Source organism: Phaenicophaeus curvirostris, chromosome 5, assembly GCF_032191515.1.
Source record: "Phaenicophaeus curvirostris isolate KB17595 chromosome 5, BPBGC_Pcur_1.0, whole genome shotgun sequence".
In the NCBI taxonomy this organism is placed as follows: domain Eukaryota; kingdom Metazoa; phylum Chordata; class Aves; order Cuculiformes; family Cuculidae; genus Phaenicophaeus; species Phaenicophaeus curvirostris.
The window spans coordinates 64,759,601-64,767,333 of record NC_091396.1 but is presented as its reverse complement, the minus strand read 5'-3'; positions in this window follow the sequence as shown (position 1 = coordinate 64,767,333).

Sequence of the window (7,733 nt, the reverse complement as noted above, 5' to 3'; positions counted from 1 at the left end):
GTAGGAGTTCAGCGATGCTCTTTGTCAGATCACAGCCAAGAAATCATAGAATCACAGAACGATTTGGGTTGGAAGGGACCTTAAAGCCCATCCAGTTCCACACCCTGCCATCACCCACCTCCCCAGCTGCTCAAAAAAGCAAGGAGAAACATGGTCCATATCCCAAAACAGCCCCAGCAGATCCCAACAGGGGCTTCAGAGCCTGTCAAGAGCTTATCCGGAAAACCACAGGCGGGGACACACCGATACGCAGCCAGCACTGGGTGATGCTCTGCCTCCAGGCCATTTTCTGCCACCCTGGGATTAATGAACGGCACAACCTGGTTGCACATCGGCTACTGACCCCGGTGCTGCCTTTTCTGTGGGAAGCACATATGGAAAAAGCACAAGTTTCCCTTCAAGGCATATAAAATCATCTGCTTCACAAGCTGCAAAACCAACATAAGCCCTCGGGGCAGAAATACATTTTCCAAACTCACAATTCTCCACTAATCCTAGTAACAAGAATCCACTATCAATAAAGCATCAACCTGGAGTTTCCTCAGCACAATCCTAGAATCAGAGACTCATGGAGCGGCTTGGGTTGGAAGGGATCTCAGAGCCCATCCAGTTCCACCCCCTGCCGTGGGCAGGGACACCTCCCACTGGATCAGGGGCTCCAAGCCCCATCCAGCCTGGCCTTGAACATCTCCAGGGATGGGGCAGCCACAGCTTCCCTGGACAACGTGTTCAGTGTCTCACCACTCTCATTATGAAGAAATTCCTCCTAACGTCTAGTTTAAATCTGCCCCCCTCCAGTTTATACCCATTGCCCCTTATCCCATCACTACAAGCCTTTGTGAACAGTCCCTCCCCAGCTTGCTTGTAGACCCACTTCAGGTACTGGAAGGTCACTATAATGTCTCCTCAGAGTCTTCTCTTCTCCAGGCTGAATAACCCCAACTCTCTCATCCTGTCCTCATATGGGAGGTGCTCCAGCCCTCACATCGCCCTTGTAGCCTCCTCTGGACCCATTCCAACAGTTCCATCTCCTTCTTATGTTGAGGGTTCCAGAACTGGACACAGGACTCCAGGGGAAGTCACAAGAGAGGAATAGAGGGTCAGAATCCCCTCCCTTGCCCTGCTGGCCACGCTGCTTTGGATGCAGCCCAGGACATGGTTGGTTTCTGAGCTGCAAGAGCACGTTGCCGGCTCATTTCAAGCTTCTCACTCCCAGCACCCCCAACACCTTCTCCTCAGGGCTGCTCACAGTCACATCATCCCCAGCCTGTACTGAAACCACAGATCACCGTGACCCAGGCGCAGGACCTTGTACTTGGTCTTGTTGAACCTCATGAGGTTCTCACAACAAGTGTATCGCCCACCAATATTATTGAAGACGTAACGCTGAGCATTTGGAGCAAGAAAGTGTTGTTCTAAATGAACTGGCCTTGTACGAACAAGCTATTTGAGGAGAGCAGCAGCTCTGCAAGCCCTATCAGCACTGCGAGCATCAGTGCCGTTAGAGGGTGTAAATATACAGTGAACTCATAATAACATATTACACATTGCTCAGCAAGCTGCTGTCTGGAATACAGTGGAAATCTGCTCAGGGGGAAGACAGCAATTTGATTTTTAAGTTTGTTTAAAGCAGTTCTAACATTAAACAAGTAAACATTTGTAACTGAATAAGTAGTTTTCAGTTTAGTCAAGGAGCATTCAGTGGATGTTGGTATAAATATTCAGTTATGGAAATTATTTGATTGAAATAGGGTTTACACGCCATAAATAAACATTGCCGGCGATGAACACACGCTCCCAACAAGCGGGGCGAATTAGAGAGCCACTGATGCCTAATGCCAGCCTTTGAAAATGGTTTATTTAGAAGCACTTCTGCTCACCGCACAGCCAGCGAAATCCCATCTGCCTGGGGTTTTCTAGATGTTCATCTCCCTGCGGTATTAAATCCTCAGAGCAGATGCGCAGCTGCACGAGGGTCCTGCACCCCTGTGCCCGTGGGAGCTCCTCCAGGCACTGGGATGGAGCAGATTTCTCTGAAGACCATGCCGAAGGAGCAAATAAAACTGTAAACCAGGACCCTGGGATATGTGAGCATCGTTGTGGAGCAACAGAGTTGGCCTGTGGAAATTAGGGGTGAGAAATCTTAGAATTATAGAATCATGGAATGGGTTGGGTTGGAAGAGACCTCAAAGCCCATCCAGTTCCACCTCCTGCCATGAGCAGGGACACCTCCCACTGGATCAGGGTCTTCAAAGCCCCATCCAACCTGGCCTTGAACACCTCCAGGGATGGGGCAGCCACCACTGCTCTGGGCTGTGGGTTTTACCAAAATCCGCTGTGGTTTTGGTGCTTGTGGAGCAGGCTGGATGCAGGCATGAAAGAGATCATAGAATCATAGAATCACCAGATCGGAAGAGACCCACCGGATCATCCAGTCCAACCATTCCTATCAAACACTAAACCATGCCCCTCAGCACCTCGTCCACCCATGCCTTAAACACCTCCAGGGAAGGGGACTCAACCCCCTCCCTGCGCAGCCTCTGCCAGTGCCCAATGACGCTTTCCATGAAAAATTTTTTCCTACTGTCCAGCCTGAACCTTCCCTGGTGGAGCTTGAGGCCATTCCCTCTTGTCCTGTCCCCTGTCACTTGGGAGAAGAGCCCAGCTCCCTCCTCTCCACAACCTCCTTTCAGGTAGTTGTAGAGAGCAATGAGGTCACCCCTCAGCCTCCTCTTCTCCAGGCTAAACACCCCCAGCTCTCTCAGCCGTTCCTCAGAAGGCCTGTTCTCCAGCCCCCTCACCAGCTTCGTTGCTCTTCTCTGGACTCGCTCCAGAGCCTCAACATCCTTAATGTGGTGAGGGGCCCACAACTGAACACAGGATTCGAGGAGCGGTCTCCCCAGTGCCGAGTACAGAGGGAGAATAACCTCCCTGGACCTGCTGGTCACGCCGTTCCTGATCCAAGCCAAGATGCCATTGGCCTTCTTGGCCACCTGGACCCCTTCTCCCTCAAGCAGCGAGCATCCTCCCAGCACTCAGTTTAACCTGTAACCATCTGAAGCGACATACAGTTTGAGTCTTCAACCCTTCCTCCAATTCAAGGGGGGTTGTGGTGGCAGCCCAGGTGGGGACAGCTCTGCACAACCTTGGAGAGCAGCAGGTGAGCTCAACGTCACCTTGGAGCAAGTCAGGGGTGACTCGAGCAGGGACCAACAGCACTTTGCTGGTTTGGGCGTGTGCTTAGCCTTTCTCTCCAAAGGGACAGCGAGGGTCTGACCAGGGAGGGGAGAGGGGAAGACGGGGGGAAGGGGAAAGGAGGGGAGGGAAAAGGGGGGAAAAGGAAGGGAACTAGGAGAGGGAAAAGGAAGGGAAAAGGAGGGGGAAAAGGAGGGGGAGAAGGAGGGGGAGAAGGAGGGGGAGAAGGAGGGGGAGAAGGAGGGGGAAAGGGGAAAGAGAAGGAGGAAAAGAGAGGGGAAGAGGGGGAGAGGGAAGAAAGAGGGGGAAGGGGGAAAACAGGGAGAGAAAAGGAGAGGAGAAAACAGGGGGGAGAAAAAGGAGGGAAGAAACTGGGGAGGAAAAGGGGGGAGGAAAAGGGGGGAGGAAAAGCGGGGAGGCAAGAAGTGGGGGAGGGAAAAAGGGGGGGAAAAGAAATTTCGGTTCTGACATCACCCGTGACACAGTCGCACAGGATCCAGGGAGCACCAAGGAGGGGGGCAGAGCCATCCCGCCATCCTGCGCAAGGATTCAGATCCCAGAGGTTTCTCAAAAGCAAGCAAGGTCAGGATTCCTGCAGGACAAACTCCCTGGTGCCAGGGCTTACGGAGAAAAGTCCCTAATTTCTGGCCACAGAAGCCCAGCACCATTTCTCCCCAAGCTCCCTCAGCAGCGATGAATCCACGGGTGGACTGTGCCATCTAGCTTCTACGCTCCGACATGGCCGGCTGCGCTGGGCCTCCTTGCTCACCCTGCTCACACAAACCCTGTGTCCAGGGTGGCAGAAACCCCTAGACCTTGGAACTGGAAATGTGTGCCCTTCCTCCTCCAGCAGAGAGGGCAGGGTGGGTGGATGAAGAGTGCAGGTAAGACCCTGCCCAGAGTCACTCTTGGAGAAAGCCTGCCTGGCCTTTCCTCCTGAGCATCACCAAATGCCATCATCGGGATCATACAGCAGGTTGGAAGGGACCTCAAAGCCCATCCAGCCCCACCCCTGCCATGGGCAGGGACACCTCCCACGGGCAGGGACACCTCCCACTGGATCAGGGGCTCCAAGCCCCATCCAGCCTGGCCTTGAACACCTCCAGGGATGGGGCAGCCACCCCTGCTCTGGGCAACCTGGGCCAGTGCTTCACCACCCTCATTGTGAAGAATTTCCTCCTTATGTCCAGTCTAAATCTGCCCCCTCCAGTTTATCCCCATTGCCCTTCGCCCTATCACCACAAGCCTTTGTGAACAGTCCCTCCCCAGCTTGCTTGTAGCCACCTTCAGGTGCTGGAAAGTCGCTATAAGGTCTCCTTGGAGCTTTCTCTTCCCCAGGCTGAACAACCCCAACTCTCTCAGTCTGTCCTCATATGGGAGGTGCTCCAACCCCTCAGATCATCCTTGTAGCCTCCTCTGGACCCATCCCAACAGCTCCATCTCCTTCTTATGTTGAGGATTCCAGAACTGGACACAATACTCCAGATGGGGTCTCACAAGAGAGGAATAGAGGGTCAGAATCCTCTCCCTCGCCCTGCTGGCCACGCTGCTTTGGATGCAGCCCAGGACACGGTTGGTTTCTGGGCTGTGAGCACACATTGCCAGCTTGTATCTGCAGAGCTGGCGTGGGGTGAGCCACAGACACAGAACACACGCACAGCACTTTACGTGGGCAGCAAGCAGATCTGATCCCACACCTGGACCAGGCATCTCTTGCATCTCTCCTGGGAGACCCTTGTGCCACCTGACTCATGTTCAGCAGACACAAGAGCCCAGGGCACTCACAAAGCTGCTTTTGGAGCAGCAGCTCCCACCCTGTGTCTGCTCAAAGCAACCACGGCCAAACTCCCAGGTCCATTTCCCTCCTCTTGGTGAAGAGCTTTAAGCTCAGCACACTCCGCTCCAAGCAACACCTGCAGCTCACACACATTCGAGCAGCTCCAAGCTGCCACCTCCTTGCAGGACTTCCCCAGCGGCAATCCTGGGAATATCCACATCCCTGGACGAGCTGCTGGCCTTGTCGCAGCACGACTCACAGAGCAGAAAGTGTTTTCCCAGTTCCACAACTGGGAAACTGAACCCTGGAGCAGGAGGGCAAGGAGCCAGGTCCTGGTGCAGGTGATGGACCTTGCTGGGCCTGAAACTCACCTTGAGATGCTGCAGACAGAACAGCCTGAAGACCAGCCCCAGCCTGGTGCGGCTCATTTGCTGCAATAAACCACATCCCAGCAAGCTGAAGGTCACCTCTGCAGGCAGGAGAGCAGCCACAGCTGCTGGGAAACAGCACAGAGGTGTTGAAGGCCAGGTTGGAAGGGGCTTGGAGCAACCTGATCCAGTGGGAGGTGTCCCTGCCCATGGCAGGGGGTGGAACTGGACGGGCTTTGAGGTCCCTTCTAACCCAAACCATTCTGTAATTCTATGATTTTTCTAGCCTAAGGATGAGTTTAAGGGCAGTGGTTTACTCAAAGCCTTACGAATTCCCCCTAGAGCCTCTGACAGCCGTAGATTTTATCTGGTGCATAATCCAACACTATTTACTGGTTTTCCAACAGCCCAGATCCCCTACAAACTCTATTTCAGCAATTATGGGTTCATCTCTCTGAAAGCCAAGGCATCGCTGTCTTTTACTTGGCTCCGAGTAGGCAACGTTATTTCCCTGCAGAAAAAACACGTATTAGTTGTTCGCTGCTAATGCAAAGTCCTCAAAGGGTATTTTGATTTTACCTCTTCTTTAGGGGAATCAGCAGCTCTTTGTAAGTCATTTCGCTTCCAAATAAGTTTGAGTTTCACATCTGTGCCCCTTCAGAGTCTGTAACCATCAGCGTTAGGAAGAGACAAAATGCAATTTTCACAATGAGCTCAGGAAATTCAATGTTTTGGCACCTCATCTTCATTGTATATTGGGCAATAAATACCTAGTTAAAGAAGCAATAAGGTAAAAAGGCATTACAGTCCGCATTAACCACATTCCCGCTAGACTTAAAAGACGGGAGCAACAGAATAGGAAAAAAGAAAGAACATTTCAAGCACTTACAAAATTACAAGGTGACAATTCAGGTATTTTAATGTGTACAAGGCAATTCAAAAATATATTTTAGCTCTGTTTTCCAGCAGGAAGCTGTTGTTCAATTGCTCTCTCCAGCTACTGGGGACAGAGAGGGGTTTATTGTTATTGTTTTCCATCACACGGATAACAGGGATGCTCTGACTCCTCGCTCTCAGGACCAGATGCTCGGCTGCTTTGGTGCAGCAGAGCTCGGTGCCCACGGCAGCTCCTGCACAGGGCAGGGGGAGAAGGTTCTGCACCCAGGTCACGGCGATCGGCAGCTTCAGTACAGGCTGGGGGTGATGTGATTGGGAGCAGCTCTGAGAAGGAGTCGGGGTGCTGGGGGGTGAGAAGCTCCACGTGAGCCAGCAACATGCGCTCACAGCCCAGAAACCAACCGTGTCCTGGGCTGCGTGGCCAGCAGGGAGGGAGGGGATTCTGCCCCTCTGTTCCTCTCTTGTGAGACCCCACCTGGAGTCCTGTGTCCAGTTCTGGAATCCTCAGTATAAGAAGGAGATGGAGCTGTTGGAGCAGGTCCAGAGGAGGCTACCAGGATGATCCAAGGGCTGGAGCACCTCCCATATGAGAACAGGCTGAGAGAGTTGGGGTTGAACAGCCTGGAGAAGAAAAGGTTCCAAGGAGATTTTATAGCGACCTTCCAGTACCTGAAGGGGCTACAAGCAAGTTGGGGATGGGCCTTCTTCCAAAGGCTTGTAGCGATGGGATGAGGGGCAATAGGTATAAACTGGAGGGGGCAGATTTAGACTGGACATAAGGAGGAATTTCTTCACAATGAGGGTGGGGAGGCCCTGGCCCAGGTTGCTCAGGAAAGCGGTGGCTGCCCCATCCCTGGAGGTGTTCAAGGCCCGGTTGGATGGGGCTTGGAGCAACCTGATCCAGTGGGAGGTGTCCCTGCCTATGGCAGGGGTGGAACTGGATGGGCTTTAAGGTCCCTTCCAACCCAAACGATTCTATGATTCATAGTGTTAATTACTAAGTATTTCTTCAGGCTTCATGAAATCCATCTCAGATCATTCCACATCCCCCAACTGGCCGCAGCAGCGCTCACCTCAGCACACATTTATCTGGCCAGATGAGAAAAAATCAGCTCCCCAAGCTCCCTGCCAGCCCTTCAGCCCTTGCTGTCAGCACCAGCCAAGGACAGGGGCAAGAGGACAGTGTTCCCTGCCCCAAGGGGACGATTTACCCCCACCAAGCACCTCTCTGGGTTTGCTCCCACTTGCTTTGCCTCCCCGTCTCGTTCAGTTTAGCAGCACTGGGGAGGCCACATCTTGAATCCTGGGTTAGTTTAGGGCCCTCATTCCAAGAAGGACATTGAGGGTCTGGAGCATGTCCAGAGAAGGGAAGAGAGCTGGGGAAGGGGCTGGAGAACAAGGGTTGTGATATGAGGTTGAGGGACCTGGGGTTGTTTAGCCTGGAGAAGGGGAAGGCAGAGGGGAGACCTCATCGCTGTCTGCAACTGCCTGAAAGG